Source organism: Lactuca virosa, chromosome 4, assembly GCF_052849685.1.
Source record: "Lactuca virosa cultivar CGN04683 chromosome 4, Lactuca_virosa_CGN04683_v6, whole genome shotgun sequence".
Classification (NCBI taxonomy): domain Eukaryota; kingdom Viridiplantae; phylum Streptophyta; class Magnoliopsida; order Asterales; family Asteraceae; genus Lactuca; species Lactuca virosa.
In genome coordinates, this window is record NC_136429.1 from 31,894,649 (window position 1) to 31,912,355 (window position 17,707).

Genomic DNA, 17,707 nt, shown 5'->3' on the forward strand with positions numbered 1-17,707 from the left:
GACTCTGTCCCTGGAAGCATGTTTTCCATATGCATCAAGTCTCATGTTCTGTTGAAACATTGAGGATAACCCAATGGCTTACCCTGACTGCACAGTCATCAGCGTAAGAGATACTTGTCTGGTCCTTAAATGAAAAAGGGTTGTTCATGTCCCTGACCTCGTAGACTGAGGTATGAAATGGTAACATTATGAATTATTGGCGAATCTTTGATTGTAGACTACAACTAAACTTTTGTGATGCAAGGATCAAAAACATTTATTGCTGATGATTTATACTTGTTAATGATTCATGCTGATTCCACCTCAACGTGACTGAAACAATCCATTATTTCCCATACATTCTTCTTTAAAGCTTTATGATTCAGCACAATGTACCATATGCTGATGAGAGCTTGAAAAATCTATACTGATGGTTAAGCTAAAACACCACAACTTATCACACGCATCAATCCATTCTCTCCCAATATTCTTCTTTTGAGTTTCATGATTCAGCGTATGATACCAGACGCTGATGAGAATTCGAAAAATCTGTATCGATGGGTATATCATTGTTTGTGATATATTACACGCACCTACCCACTCTTGCCATTTTATTCTAATAAAAGTGATTAATGAGTCAGCGTAAGAAACCACACGCTGATGATATCTCGGAATACTATGTCAATGAATGATATTTTAAGCTCACACTATTAGGAGACATCACAAGCTACAATTATTTTACACTGGTTGCTTCCGCTGATGACCATTGCTATTGGTGCTATGTCTCAATGATGTATCATTCTTAACACAACGGAAACTTTTTGGATGATGATTAAAAGATCTATCAATATCTTGGGATACGAGATTTTTATAGCGGAGATCTCTTCAATCATGATTACGTAAAAGGGAACAAACTTTTTGGTATAAATTGGAAATACTCCTGCCTACGTCACTTTTACAGGCTATGTAAGCAATTGGGTCTCCCCCCCTGTGCTAATGTCATCAAAGGTCCTCATTCCCGTGATCCTCGCATCATCATTCAATCAAACAATGTGGCATTATCGGATGAGAACGCAAAGCATTTCGCAAACTCAGGAATTGAAGAATTTGTCGACTATGTCAAGAGTTGTTCTCTTTGATATGCCTTTTACGACTTCCTAGATCCATTTTACCCTAAACAATTATGCGAGTTCTACTATTCATGCTCTGTTAATTCTGATGCTCAAACCATTACTCGAACCATTGGAGATGGTCGATATAGGGTTACTACTTATGAGGAATCTTTTCGAACTGCTATTCGTCTTCCTCGATTAGAAAATTATTCTAAAACTCCCTCGGAGGAAAGGTGCAAGTCTGTTCGTGAAAGATTAGGGTACAATTTTAAACATAAGGGCACCACTCGTGATCCACACAAATACACTCTTTGTCAGTGTTTTGGTGTAGGATGGAAGTACTTAGTTGGAGTTATTGGTAAATGTCTTGAACACAAGACTGGGAGTTTGGATCAACTGAATCTGTTTAAGCAAAGGATTTTTTTTCTACTGTGTACAACAAAATATTGGATTTTGCTTAACTTTTTATTGATCAGGTGATTATTGCATCACTGGAAACAAAAAGCCAGTATACGTTACCTATCGCAGTCGGCTTGGACTGATCTTATCTCGTGAGGAAGGCTATGTCGAAAGTCATGGGATTACTATTCCAATTCCTGCCCTCTCCTCAAAGATTATTAATGTCGCTCCATCTGAAGATGATTTGCTTATTACTGAAAAGATGGAAAAATGGATTGAAAAACCATATGTGGTTGAATCCTCCGACTCTGAAGAAGAGAATGATGGGAATAATGATGAAGAAGGCTCTGATAATGAAGGGCTGATGAAGAGGAAGATGTGGAGATAAAAGTAGATGAACCTGAACACAATGTAGAAGACTTTGTTCAGGGAATGGACTCTCTTCCAAGGATGAACAAGCACATTTGATTCTCATCCACTCCATCTACAGGTGATGTTGCACAACGCAGATCAACCCCATCTTTAGGGGTTACTATTGATCCACTGATCCAAGATGATGTCTCTCCAAGACCAGCATTTCCTTATCCTTAAGCTGAGAATGTTCCTCCTATGCCAGCTCCTGTTCAGACCGCTACTATTTATATGGGGGAATCTAGCTCCGACTTTGAAACAAATGTACTTTATCAACTTTCTTTACTGGTGCCGATAACTCAGTTTTTGGGAAGAAGATTGTATAAAGTTGAAAAGGATGTTGCTGAGATGAAGTGATTTATGGATTTTGATGATGATGATAGTGATGATATGGTTATTGATGACTCTCCTCCAAACTCTCTAGGTGATAATCCTCCTCCACCTCCACCTCCATCATCAAATCCTCCTCCACCTCCTCCACCATCTAATTCTCCTCCTAGAACTCCTTCACCACCTTCTGTTTCTCCTCCCCAATATGATTCTGCCAAAAAGGGGGGGGGGGGGAATAGTCAAGAGATTCATGATCAGCAAAAGCACATGGTGCTGATTACAACAACTTCGTCTCAGTCTGAGATGCCTGAAACTAGAAGAGCAGAAGCTGGCCTCCAAAAGGAAATTGTTGTTGTTAACATTCTAGGTGTTGATGTAGCAATTGATGATCAGCCCATTCCAGACACTGGTGATCAATCAGAAACCGATGAATATGAAGGGTTTCTTGATCTAGGATTCATGCCACCGGCTGCTGTTCATGTTGTTCCCTTGAATGTCATCTAGCCTGATTCATACTTTGAGGGGGAGATTCCTCAAAGAACTAATTGTGACATTGACGTTGATCAGCTCAATCCTCGAAAAAGGAAGGCTTCATCCTCAGGGGGAGCCCATGACGCTGAAGCTGGAAGTTCTACTGCTGGTGATCCTTCAGCACCTCCTCCTTCCAAGAAAAGCAAGCTCATTTCTTATCTGAATGAATTTGCTAAAATATGGAGTTTAACTGTTGATGAAGTAAGAGAGATCATGATTAAGAATAATGTTGCTATTCGACAAAAGAAAGAAGCAAGAAAATGTGAACGTTTGCCTGCCAAACTTGTTCAATCTCTTGCTTTCGCTGAACAAAATGCTGATGTTCAAAGCATTCAAGATCATGTCAAGAAAATTTAACTTTTCAATAATAGTATGGAGAAACAAAATAGGTTTTTCGAGTTGAATGATCGGATTGACATAAAGAAGTTTGGAGACGTTCTGACTCATATAGTAAAACCTGATCCTATTATCAAGGTAAGATGCACGAAAACAAGGAACAAGTCTCTGAATCTTCACTTGGTCAGGAAAAAGATAGAATATAAATACATTGAGGTTGTATTTGCTCGTGAGCTAGTCAAATTTGGCTATAGCAAGTGGATGAAAATTCAAGAAATTAATGACACACACAAGGGTATTCATGCTCAGGAGGTGAAATTGGCAATTCAATAGCTACTGAACAAAGTCAAGAAGCCGAACCTTGTGCCGTCAGTTGGTCCATCTTGACCATCCTCCTCAAGAAGAACATGCACTCCTAAACAGTCCAAGAATACCAAGTTTCTTCTTCCTTATGACACTAGGTACATCAACAACGAACTGCCAGCAAGTCTTGAACCAATCCAATGCATGTTCATTCGAGAACCAGAACATGGTATCTTCTATCTTGACAGTCAAAATCACATGTGCTTTCAACGCACCGACGATCTTCTTACTGCTCCCACTGAACACTTGTTTCATCTTCACGTGGAGGGACTTATTCATTTTGAACTGGAAAGAGGATATCGTGTGCTGATCTCTCTGGAGCTTAGTAAAAGATTGGAAGAGCTTACAGTTGATGAATTCAGATGGGTTAAGCCTGAAATCTTAAAAGAAGCTGACAAGTTCTACAATGGTTCTTCTGATGACTCTGAAGGAGAAGATTAGTTTTGACATCATCAAATAGAGGGAGATTGTAAGGTTACACCTTATGATCTGATGAGTCAAACACTCTACACGCTATCTGTCAGTGTTATACATCTCACCATCAGCGCCAGCGTATAAAGTCTATAAGCGTCAGTGTAAAGACATTTATTCTATGTAATCTTTTGTATATTAGGAAATGATACAGATAAGTATAGAATAGATAACATATCTGATTACCTTATGATAAGGATCGGTTCTTAACATAGATAAGATACAATTCCTTCAATCAAGGGATATACTTGTATATATTAGTAAATATTCAACATTAGGGTGAAACCCTAATGCGTGTCTTGTGAACGGCTTGGTGTCGTTAACTGTATTTATGACCGTCCTTGTGAAAAACCCGTTTTCTTGGTGAAAACAAACTTTTTCTTTGTGAAAGACAATTTGGAGAATATCTTGTGCTCTTTACTTTCTGTTCTTTATTTGTTTAGATTAGTTTGCTTTTTTTCTTTATACTTGAAATGTATCCGATCTATACAAACCTTTAGCAATTTTCATGGATAACATGAACTTCACATTCAATTAATCAAACAGAATTTTGTTTTATATTTCTATTGATAATACTTTTAGATTTACCATTATCACTATCAAACCCATTCGGTAACTCCACTCTCAAAATGCAATAGGGCGGTGAGGGTGGTAAGCGCGAAGCATATTAAAAACCGACCTCATTAGAAATCATAGAGACCTCCTTAAACTCCTACATCAGAATCGGTGAGCCTAAACATGGTAAGACTGATAATGTCAATATTTAAAACACGTAAGGACGCATGTTGTAACTTTTTTATACATATACTAGATACAATTCTAATATATATATATATATATATATATATATATATATATATATATATATATATATATATACATATATATATATATATATATATATATAAAAGGGTAAATTTAAAACTCTTTAAATTTAGATGTCTAATATTAATTCTAATTAATTGCGAGGATGCAATGTAACTAATAAATAATGAAGGGTTAATATTTAAATTTATAACTCACTATTATAAACAATATTAAATATTTAAATTCACTATTTAAATAATAAATAAATATTCAAATTCAAATCTTTATTAAATAATATTTATTGTTTTCCATATTCAAAATATTTTAGATTTGGTAATTATCTATATTAAAAAGTCTTCAAGTTAAAAATAAAATAAAAAGGGAGGAAACCCTAATCCGGGCGGGTCACGTCATGACCAAAAGGTGGCCACGTCGTGACTGCGATTAAGTTTCTTCAATTTCAAAATTTTCTTCTTCTTTTCAATTTAAAACAAACATTTTGCAGAAAATATGGATTAAGGGTGCTAGTACTTATGAACCAATAGCTCTGATACCACTGTTGTGTTTTCTATGCATCAAATACACTTAAACTATGTAACAGAAAAATCAAATTATGATATACCTAAGTGTACATGAAACCTAAGGATCTTTGGCTTCATACAAATTATAGCTACCCTATGAAACATAAAACATAAAGAAGAAAAACATATCTCTTATGTAGCCCTTGATCTCTATGCTTGAGATATTGTCCTCCACGAAGTTGCTTGGATGGGAGGACCCAAACCAGAATCCCTCTAATGGTATCACACCCAATGACACTAAAGAGTGAAATAAAAATAACTAGGAGAAGGGTCAACTTCACAAACCCTAAGAGGGTTACAAATCATCCCTATGGGGGGGGAGAGGGATTGGTAAAACTTCAAGCCAAGGTACAAGGAAGAATAAAATCTCTAAGGCCATATTTATAACATTGGATCATTTCCTAGGTTTTGTACTCCTTCCTATGTGGGATAGGAGGCCAAAAAAAAATTCACTCATTTTCCCATGTGGAATGGAGTGATTTTCTTCCAACCCTAATTCCGTAAGGGTGCTGGAACATTCCTGATTAACCAGGTATTGATTAATTGAATATTCAACCCTTTAACTAGTTAAACTGTTTAATTAATTCCCAAAATATTTTTCCAATTAGTTTCTAATTAATTATTAACCATAATCGTTAATAATCCAATTTCACATTTATTTATTCTACTCAATTGGGGTCTTGAGGGCAACCCAAAAGGACCCCGTTATTATTAGAAATATTATCAATAGTTAATGACCTTGGACACTTTTTCCAATAGTACTTACCGCCACTTATGTTATTAATCGCATTCCTACTATGCATACTTCGGGAAGTCTCCTTATGACACTTTGTTTGGGCAACTTCTAGATTATTCTTCATTACGAGTGTTTGGGTGTACCTGTTTTATCTTGAAGTCTAATGTAGAGAGAGATAAATTGTCTTCAAAATCAACCCTTTGCGTATTTTTAGGATATGTTATTGGTCATAAAGGTTATCGATGTTATGATCCGTTGAATAAAAAGTTTTATTTCTCTCGCAATGTCACCTTTTTGGAGCACATTTCGTTTTATAGCATTCTTGTTCAGGCACATGATGCAACTCGAGAGGAGCTTCATACTATTGATCTGTTTCGCACTCACATTGATGATTTACCACCTACCACAGATCCACCACCTACTACTGATCCACCACCTGTCACTGATCCTCTACTTGCAACTCTTCAGGATCCCCTACCATCGAGGCCTTATCGTAATAAGAAGTCCAAAAAGCATATTGGCTTTGTCTATTCCTCTTACTCACCAGTGTTTTCCTCCTTTATTGCTAATGTACGTTGTCTTTCTGAGCCAACATCCTACAACGAGTTCGTTTCTGATCCCCTTTGGTAGACTGGTATGGTTGAGGAACTTGCAGCTCTTTATCATAATCATACATGGGATCTGGTTCCGCTTCTACCAGTAAAGCACATGATTAATTTTCATTGGGTATATAAAATCAAAACAAGGTCTGATGGATCTATTGAGCGTTATAAATCCAGACTTGTTGTGAAAGGTTACACGTAAAAGTATGGTATGGATTATGAGGAAACGTTTGCTCCTGTTGCAAAAATGATGATTGTTCACACCTTGATTGCAATTTCTTTCATTTGCTAATAGCAGATTTATCAGATGGATGTCAAGAATGCATTCTTGAATGGTGATCTTCAGGAGGAAGTATACATGTCTCCTCCCCTAGGTATTGCTCACAAACTAGGTGAAGTTTGTAGATTGCGAAAGGCACTATATGGTCTCAAACAAGTCCATCGTGCTTGGTTTGAGAAATTTTCTATGGTGATTACTTCGCTCGGTTTTCTACCAAGTAATCATGATTCGGATCTATTTGTTCGGTGTACGAGTGCAGGCCGGATTTTTGTTTCCTTATATGTTGATGACATAATTATTACTGGTGACGATCATGATGGTATAAAGTCTTTAAAGCAGGATTTGGCTAACCATTTTGCTATGAAAGACTTGGGCTTGATGCAATATTTCTTGGGGATTGAATTTTCTCAATTTCCAAAAGGTTATCTTTTATCTCAAATGAAATATATTTCAGATTTGTTTGAACGGGCACAACTTACGGATAATCGGACAGTTACGCCTATAGCGAGTAATGCAAAGTATTCTCCAACTGATGGTGTCCCCTTATCAGCTCCAATCCTTTCTAGTATCATTGTAGGGAGTTTGGTTTACCTCACTGTCACTAGATCGGATATTGCTCATGCAGTTCATATGGTTAGCCAGTTTGTCACTACTCCTTCGACTATTCATTGGGGAGTTTTTCTCCGTATTTTGAGATATCTTCGTGGTACTCAGTTCCGCACTCTTTTGTTTCCATCTACATCCTCTTTTAAGTTGTGTACCTATAGTGATGCTAATTGGGATAGTGATATTTATGATCGTAAGTCCACTACTAGGTATTGTTTTTTTCTCGGAGATTCGTTGATATCATGGAAAAGTAAGAAACAAGATGTTGTCTCTCGATATTCTACATAATTTGAGTATCGATCCATGGCTATCGCCACTTGTAAGATTTTTGTTTCAGATGGCTTCTTGCAGATATCGGCGTTCACATATCTCAGCCTACCCTTTGAATTGTGACAACGAGAGCGCGATAATGATTGCCAAAAATTCAGTGTTTCATGAGCGCACAAAGCACATTGAGATTGATTGTCATTTCACACACCATCATCTCCTAAAGGGGATAATCTCCCTACCTTATATTCCTTCCACTTTGCAGATTGCTGATATTCTTACAAATCCATTGAATGCTCCTCGATTTTCATTTTCTGTCTGACAAACTCTCAATGCCTATTACTGTTGCATTGTGAGTTTGAGGGGAGATGTTAGCCTAATAAGATTTTGGGCTTTATTTTGCATTAGGTTTTATGTTGGCACATTAGCTAGGAAACCTTAATTAGTTGTCTATAAATTATGTTTTCCTTCTATGTAATTACACTTCTCTTTTGATAATAATATAAAACCCTAGTCGTTCTGTGTCTTTCATTGTTAGTTTACATTGCCTACCCTAAGTAGTTCATACACTTAGTAGCTTCTATATGGACTCATAAATTCTATAGAGTTCATACCAGTTAGTGACTAAATAACTATTTATTTTTATACAGAGGGCCTATTCTAAATAATGATAGCCCATGTCTACAACACATTAGGAAGAAAAAATCAACCTACTACGACCTATTTCCAATAAGACATCTATCTTTTTTTTTCTATTTATACTGGATATATGTGACAACCCGTTATTTTCATTAGCGTAAAAGTCAACCAAAGTCAAACTGGGGTCAACTAAAGTCAAACATGTCAAATAAAAGTCAAAATCATGTTTTGATTTAACTTATTATTTTTAGAATAATAAACTCTATGTGTATAAACCGTGTTTTAAATTGTTGAGTGGTTAAGAAGCAAAAACACCCAAAATCCGAGAAGGCTCGCAGGAACCGAAAACCCTCGCAAGGGCTGTAACTCTTCGGGCCGCAAACGTCCGAGCCGCAAACCCTCGGTTCGCAGCCGCAAACTATTTCCGACCGCAAACTTCGGTCTTATCCTCTCGGTGCGAAAACCAACGAATGTGTCCCATCAACGATTTTGGCCTTAAACATATGGGGGAACCGAAATCACTTCCTCACTTCCACACTTCTAACCGAAAACTCAACTTTTGCTCTCAAGATCCTTAACCGAAAACCCCTTATTCTCACTTAACTATCATCCGAAAAAGACTTGAATCTCCTTCGGATCTTACTAAGAACACCGAGTGTTCATCATTTCTTCAAGCTATCACCTTCCTCTTTGGTGATCTTCAACCGAAAACACTTGAATCTCCTTGGTTTCACCAAGAACACCAAGATCTTCATTGGGCCGAAAACCCAAGGGTTGTCCGAAAACTCATTGCAGCCTTCCAAATAGCTTCTAAACACTCTTATTTGTAAGTGAAACTTACAAATTAGTCCATTTCCTTATCATACTTTCGATTATATTCACTAATAGAATACATATATATTACGTGAAATGCTATTAGGACTCGTTTTTGTCACGGGATCTAACTTGTGGAAAGCATCCTATATCGAACCTTCAAACGAATCACTCACTTAAGGTGAGTTCATACCCCTACAATTTACCTTTTTCAATGTTTTTAGGGGGGAATACAAGCTAAACACAATATAATTGTGTTAACTCTTACATGTGAAAACAAACAAACAAAAGATTTCTTATGCTTATAAATATTGTTAAAAATCATTTTCAAACTCTTTTAAACTATTTTAGATTTTTGGTTATATCAAAATCATATTTGTTTGTATATTTATGTATAATCATGCTTTAACGGACTTAGGACTATTGCTAAATACCGTAACTCCTGTTCCTTGTTTGGTTGTGGGCTAAGGGTAGGATCACTAGTCCGACTGTCGGCTAAATCATAATTATACATGCTAAAAATATACATGAATATTAAATCTCATTTTCAAAGAACATACTTAACTCAATTGCATATGCTGCGCAAATGAGTCTTTTCTCCAAATCATTTACAGTTCAAACAAACATATTAGTAAACTATAATAGGTATAGTTTAGGGAATCAATTCATACTATTTTCTAGATCAGAGGAACAATACATGAATCAATACATACATACTATTACTTTTCATTACAAAGTACACTGCTCATTTACAAGAACAAGAAACATATACATACTATACGTAAACAAGTTAACTAGAATGTGAAATACTACATCATGGTACTTAGCAACATTCTTGCTAAGTCATGTTTTATAACCAGAGTCTCCTGGAGGGAGAGCGTGAGTTTGTGTATAGATCTATACGGGACTGACAATCCCACACCTTGTTGTTAGCTACAGTTGGGACCGGCAAGTCTACGGGTGACAAATGTCATATCTTTTTCGACGCCTGAAGAACGACGTGTTTTATACTAGTCAATCTACTATGGTTATAACCTCATTCACATTAAGCATTAACTAAAACAATTCAGTTTACAAGACAAACATTTCTTCAGTGGTTTTATTTTAAACAAAACTACTAAAAGATATTATCTTCCATTCCATACATACAGTGATGTTCGCACATGAACAAGGCATACTATTTTTCTAGTAAAAATAGTTTACAATATGGAAAACATACATTTATACTATTACAAGTACAAACATACATTTTACACTATTTCAAGTACAAACATACACTTTATACTGTTTCAAAGAAAAACAAAACATACAACCAGTTGGGTCTTGGGTAGAAGACTACTTTTCATTTTAAGAAGAAAATATAGGATTTTCTGGGAAGTATACTAACATTTTCATGAAACAATTACAAACATTTGACACTAAATACTTATGAACTCACCAACTTAAATGTTGATACTCTCTTTCAAAATAACTTGTATTCTCAGGGAACCAGTAGATAGGTACACGAGCTCAGGTTTTTGAGAAGACGGAGCATGTTCAAGACTCGTCTTTTATTTTTGTTATACATTTTTGGTGTCATACAACTATACAAAGAACACACATGTATTAACTATATTATTAATGCAATGGATGTTGTTGCTTGTTTTACTATTATGCATAGTTATGATACTGTACATGACGTCCTCCGCCCCCGAATGTTTCCGCCAAGTAGGTTTGGGGGTGTGACAATATATAAGGTCTCCATGTGTATAGATGTATGATGTTATCACTAATGAAGCTATTATAAAAGTGAAGAAAATGAGCAATATTGTTGGTTGAAATTCTACCAATCTTTCGTTAAAGTATCTTGGGTTAATTAATTCCAACTTATTAATCTAAATATGCCTTGACCTTTGATAGGGTGTCCATAATGAGTAGAATTTTCATCTTACCATTTTTAGTATCTTTAACTTAAACTAATATCATGGGTAGCCAACTGGTTTCGCCCTACCATGGGCTCATTAGGGAAGCGAAAAAACCCACGTGTAACGTCCCAAAAATTAAGACCAAAAATTTCAATTTTTTTGAATAATAAAGCCATCTTTCAAAACATGTTCATAAAACCATAATAGAATCAAAGTATAACCAAAACATCCAAATACATCAGAGTCAGATAAAATGTGGAACAATGTGGTGTGTGCGATGCGATCACCCCGAGCTCTTCTCCTTGGATCCGGAAGTACCTGAAACATAAACTGTAAACCGTAAGCACGAAGCTTAGTGAGTTCCCCAAAACACCACATACCATACATATCAAACATATAACGGTCCCCACCCAGCATCGAGCCTTGCTCGGAACAGATATGTCAGAAATATGAGATAAGCCTCGCCTCATCACATTCATCAGGGCCCGCGGTATACATATAAACACATAAACACATGCAAGAAACACAAAGATAAATAACAATATAATATACTCTTTAGGCCTCGCCTGATATACATATCAAATATCATACATGCAAGAGTCACACAAACAACTAACATCCTAATCATAATAAACCATGGGTCGACATTGGTGCCTTCGACACGCCAAGCACTGTGAGGATACTCACATCAAGCTGCTGAATATCTCAGATAAAGTTCGGACCGCCGATCCGAAAAAATCCCCGCGCTAGCATAATCAAATAATACCCAACTAATAATTGGTCCACATCCCATAGCCGGAATCCTAGTCCGATTGTCCAACACTCAGGGTAAAAGTCCATTTTACCCTTTCTTCACTTGGCCCAAAATCCGAGGCCCAATCCAATAGCACCAAAAGCCCAATATGACCTAACTTCCTAATTAGGCCCAAAACCCATCATGGGCCTAATTTCAAGAAGGCCCAAGGCCTAGCAATGGCCCAAAAATCAGAATGCTAATGGCCCAATAGGGCCCAAAACTCTTCTAGCCCAAAAGTGGCCCAAACCATTAAGTGCTTAAACGATTAAGCCATTATGTTCAAGTCTCAGATCTGGTCCCTAATGATGTCTTAACACGTAAAGTTGGCAACTTTACTCCCATACATGACTTAACGGGACCCAAAACTCAAAGAGAACCATAATAAGGATCCTAACACATGCATGGACCAATATAACTCATAAAGATTGCATTTTCTGGACTAGGGAACTTAAAGGTGCTAAGATCTACCATCCATGGCTTCTGTAGTAGACCATACTCTCAAATATGGCTTAAAGGACCCAAAATTGCACAAATAAAGACCTAAAATGGATCTAGCATAGGAACCATCAAGTTGAGGGATTTATACCTCAAATAGCTTGCAAAGTTGATGATAATTCTAAATCTACAAGCTCAAGCCACACCAAAGCAACCTCCAAGTGTTCTTCTTCCTTCACATCACCGAAAACACCATAAAACTCACTTCCAAGCTCAAATCTCACAAATGGCAATTAGGGTTTCGTTCATAGGGTTTAGAGAGGTGGAGGTCGGTCATAAGGAAGTCCAAGGGTGTCATAATTTGTTTAAACAGGGCATAAACCCTAAAAATTAGAGTTTTCCCCTGCGTAATGTACGCCTAGCGTACGTGGGTGCCTCCGTGTCCAACCCTCGTGCCAATACGCCCAGCGTACTCATAGAGTATGACTAGCTTACTCGGATAGGGACCAATATTACAAGGATTTCTAAAACGAAGGGCTTAAATGGAAAAACCTGAAATGCATTGTTACACCACGACTAGTTGTATCTCTAGAACGCTATGGCCCCCGTTCATTGTCACGCAATTCAGCCACTCGGCCAGATAGCAACGACTAGCATAACAAACGCCCTTTAGGCTAGGAAGCCCCCTTTTGGACCCAATCCAAGCTAATCAAGTGGCATGTCGTCGTCTTCTCGGTCAACAAGATCATGGGATATTCGGCCCGTGACAATGTGGTCAAATCCTAAGGAACGTTGAAGTCCTTCGAGAAAGCCGAGTCAAGCATGCCTAAAGGAAGATCCCTAGAATATAGGAATGTATGTTAATATGCATATGTATAAAAGCCTAGGTCATCCACCACTCATAACATGCTATCTCTTCTACTCCTACCTTCTTTCTCTTGACACTTGATCTCCTTTACACTTATAGCATGATTAACTAGCACCTGTAATCACATTTTAATTTATTCAAGTTGTAAATCATGTAATTGCATCACCTGCCGATGCTTTATGTCGGAGATCCAAAAGGATCAAGGGCTTTCCTCGTACATCTCTGTGTTCTTGCATTGATTTTCGTTTGATTACTATCATTTAGTCGATTACAATATTTTCTCATACTTACTTGATTGTTTCTCTGATTTCATAGTCCCATTCTTACTAAAATAACCATGATATTTTGTGGTATCTTGGTATCTTTCTGATTATCTTAATATTTATTACCTAAACTCACTCATTTCACAACTTTAACACTATTTGTGTCTCAATTACTTCAAATACACTTATTTATATTTTGAAATAAATTAACTTTATCAACAGTTTTATGAATATCATTGTTTTTTTTTTCCACAATCTTAGGCACGACCAAGATCTTCGGCATATTTCGATATCTTAAGCTTTTTAAACTTAAACATCTTATTCTAAACATTATACCACACTTACTAATTTGGTTACGAAATTAGTTTATCAAATTTTGACCAAACCAGTGTTGATCCGTGATACAACACGACAAAAATACACAAGAAAAAACAAATTGAAATTCAAATTTGTCTCTAATTTTAAAACACGAAGCCGTGTTGTGTCGTTTGTATACAAAATTCGACATGATATTAACATGTGTTTTTCGTGTTTTGTGTGATTGATTTTGAACTATATCATCTAAAGGTTTATTTAATAATATATTTTTTTTGTTCGTCGTTTTTCCTTGTTTTAATTAGGTCGTTTTCATATTAATAAAACAAAACACAACATTGTGTCGTGTTTATGTTATATAAATAATTCTTATGTCTCGTACCACACGATATGACTGTCTGATTTAACAACCTAATTTTTGAGAAAATTAAACCGACTTTAAAACTTAATTATAGCTTTGTCTTATAGTACTTATAATGGTTTGTTCTAATGTTTTGTCTTTGTCTCTAATAAGAGTTCAAAGGCTGATGAAATCTTTTTTTTTATATAGGAAGTTCATGTTTCAAATTTTGTCACACCAAAAATATTTTTTTTATGCAGGAAGTTCATGTTTCAAATTTTGTCACACCAAAAATATTTTTTTTATATAGGAAGTTCATGTTTCAAATTTTGTCACACCAAAAATATTTTTTTTATATAGGAAGTTCATGTTTAAAATTTTGTCACACCAAAAATATTGTTATGATACAAATTAACATAAACAACTTAGATGATATGCTTTACCGGTTTTTTATAAGGGCATTGATTTTTCCACTTAATTTTTTGATTCTTCCACTGAAAAAATTACATATTGACTATTATACCCCTATTTGAATTTGTAAATACTTAAAAATAAAGAAATGCAGTTTTTGTTTACAAAAACTCATGACCAAGTCTTGGAAACTCCAAACGAGGCACGGCGGACGTAACACTTCTTCCCCCTTTTAGGCTGCATCTTCAGTCGACGCTTCTTCAGCCCACAAAACAAGATTTTCTCATTTCTTCTCGATCACCAGTATACCAAACAAGATCTTAAAGATGCGGTTATCATGTTATTGATATATCAATCTTGTTATGCATTTCATCAAGCACATGATGGACAAACCAACCAAAAAGACCAGAATTATTGACACACACACACACACAACCACAGCCAACCAGACTAAACAATATACACCCTTAATCATGTACAACTTTATAGACCGGTGGATTTTTTAAACAGAGATTTTAATGGACTTGACATATGGCTTCTTCACTTTTTCCCCGGGTACAGTAATCGTGACTCGTGAGAAATCTGTTTTCCATGGCTGCTTTCACTTGATCCATATTAGCATTCTCTGGCGACGTGAACTTTCCAGTGAACTTGCCACTGCTTTGTTCGAAAAGATGCCATGTATGTTTTTATCTTCTCTGTCAACATTTTTCTTGCCTCTGATTTGTAGAATAATGTTGCCTTCTACCTCCGACTTGACTTCTTCTTTCTTGATCCTAGGAAGATCGGCCTTGGACAGATCGACTTACAGGTTTCCTTCCAATCTACACGTGTGTTTACATAAGCGTTGGTTTCTCTTGAGATATCAAACGCAGATCAAATTAGGAAGTTTATGAAAGGGTCCCAGATTTCGAGTGAAAAAAGATCGAAGATGTGCTTCGTCTTCCACGGAAGAAACTTGGAATAATCGACATCGTCTACTGTCCCTATAGACTTATCTTATAAACTGTTGCAAGAAGAATTCGCTTAGCTTGATCTGGTTTCGACTTCCGATGGAATGGGTTGGGATTTAATATAGGTTCGAAAGAAAAACACAGATTTCTCTCTATTTACGAATGGAAAATTGGAAATAAGGGTATAATGGTCGATATACTATATTTTTCAGTGGAAAGATAAAAAAGCTCCGTGAAAATATCAGCTCCCTTTTTATAATGTTGTGTCGTTAAAAAAAAATACATTAAACCCTTACTTTTTACATGTTAACGAACAAGGCATACCTTTCGGATACTTCTCGGTTGTGTTTGTCAATTCAATACTCTTACTTTTCGCATTCCTATGCAATTCAAGTATTCAACTTGGCAACACACCCAAGATTAATACTGTAACCGGTAATCACACGATATATTATTCATATATTTTTTTTAAAATAACCCTAATTATATTATATAACTAATAACATGGTTAAAAAATCCCAAAAATGTAATGGTATAATGGTCGACGTAAATAGAACCACGTCAACAATGATTCTTATTGTCCAATATTTTTGATCAATATAATTGGTTACTAAAATTTCTCAATACGTTTTTTTTCCTTTCACTTGACTTATTTAGTGTATGGCATTTATGATAAAAGATAAAAATCTAAATTATTTTTGGTAATAAATATCAGCATAAAATAAATACACTATCATTATTCAGGGAAGTCCATTATTCATCATGTGACATAAAAAATTGAACAAAGTTCACATGGACAACGAAAATACCTTACCAAACATTATTAATCAACTAACAACCGTTGGTTTAGTTTAAGCTTAGATATGTTGAGTAATATTTAAGAGTATATACCTTCTAAATCTTTTCAAAAATTGGAAAAATGTGAAGATTTCGAGCACAATATCTAGAAGGAATATGTAATGGCCACTATTCTAAGTATCAAAGGATCCTATTACATGGGATTAGATTTATCGCTATATAATAATCTTTTTAGTTATTGTGTTTCAAAATCAGAATCAGAATAATTAATAATTCAAATGATATGCTTTGAGCCTTTAAGATCAATGGTGAGCAGTCTTGTATATTATGAGTTTTACAATGAAACCTATCTGACCTAAGGATTAATAAATATTTTGAATTTAAAAGCTAAAGTCATTTTCAAGTATTAAATCTAGAATTTACCTTTATTCAATTAGTTTTTTAGTACTTTTTTTTTATTAATTTTCAAAATTAACATGTCTTTATCACATTCACGTTTTATAACCGTCCTTCTATACTCGTAATATGATAGGATGAAATTAGATATACAATCCACTTAATTTATGCCGTTTTTAAGTTTAAAAGTCTACTCTTTTCATCACGGGAAATATTAAGTAAGAGATAAAAGAGACAAAAGAGATATTGTCAAATTTTTTTTTATTTTCATATTAAAATTAAAATATTTATTAATTAAACCTTTTAAGGATCCAATAAAAAAAATGGTAAGCGGTACCTTCTGAACGACTCACTTCAACCTGACCTAAGGCCCACGTAAGAGGTCAATCGCAGAACATTAATAACATTTTGGATGTGACGGCGTTTAAAGTTTAAACCATAGACTTCTATAAAATTTCACTCCTCAACCACTAGACTTCTATCACAAAAACGATCTGATAATATAAAGAAATTGTAGGGTATGGTTTTAATATAAAGCATATTGATACAAAAGTGCAGAATGCGAGGATGAACCATAAATTTGTTAGGGAGAACCGGATCTAAGCATTAGCTAGATAAATATGATGTACTAAGAAGAGTAGTTATGAACCATGTAGAAGGGTCTACATGGTTCATAACTACTCTTCTTAGGGTTATCATGCACTTGAAAAGAAGTCGGAGGACATGACTTTTAAATGGTATACAAGTGACATTTTGGCATGGAAATTTCACATGACCGGGTGGGGAACCCAGTTGACCCGCCCCAATCGGGGACGGGTATTTCCGTAAAAACAGGTATCGAGTATGGGGTCCCCATTAGGCTAAAACTGGGGATGGGGTTGGGGCCGAGTATACCAATCCCCAACACGTCTCGACCATGCTTTGATGACACTATATATATATATATATATATATATATATATATA

The 17,707-nt window shown here is 35.6% G+C and overlaps 1 pseudogene; it reads right to left on the reverse strand.

Annotated features, from left to right (window-relative positions):
• Nucleotides 1-15,097: 15,097 nt before the first annotated feature.
• Nucleotides 15,098-15,569, reverse strand: LOC145109692 (17.5 kDa class I heat shock protein-like; annotated as a pseudogene).
• Nucleotides 15,570-17,707: the final 2,138 nt, after the last annotated feature.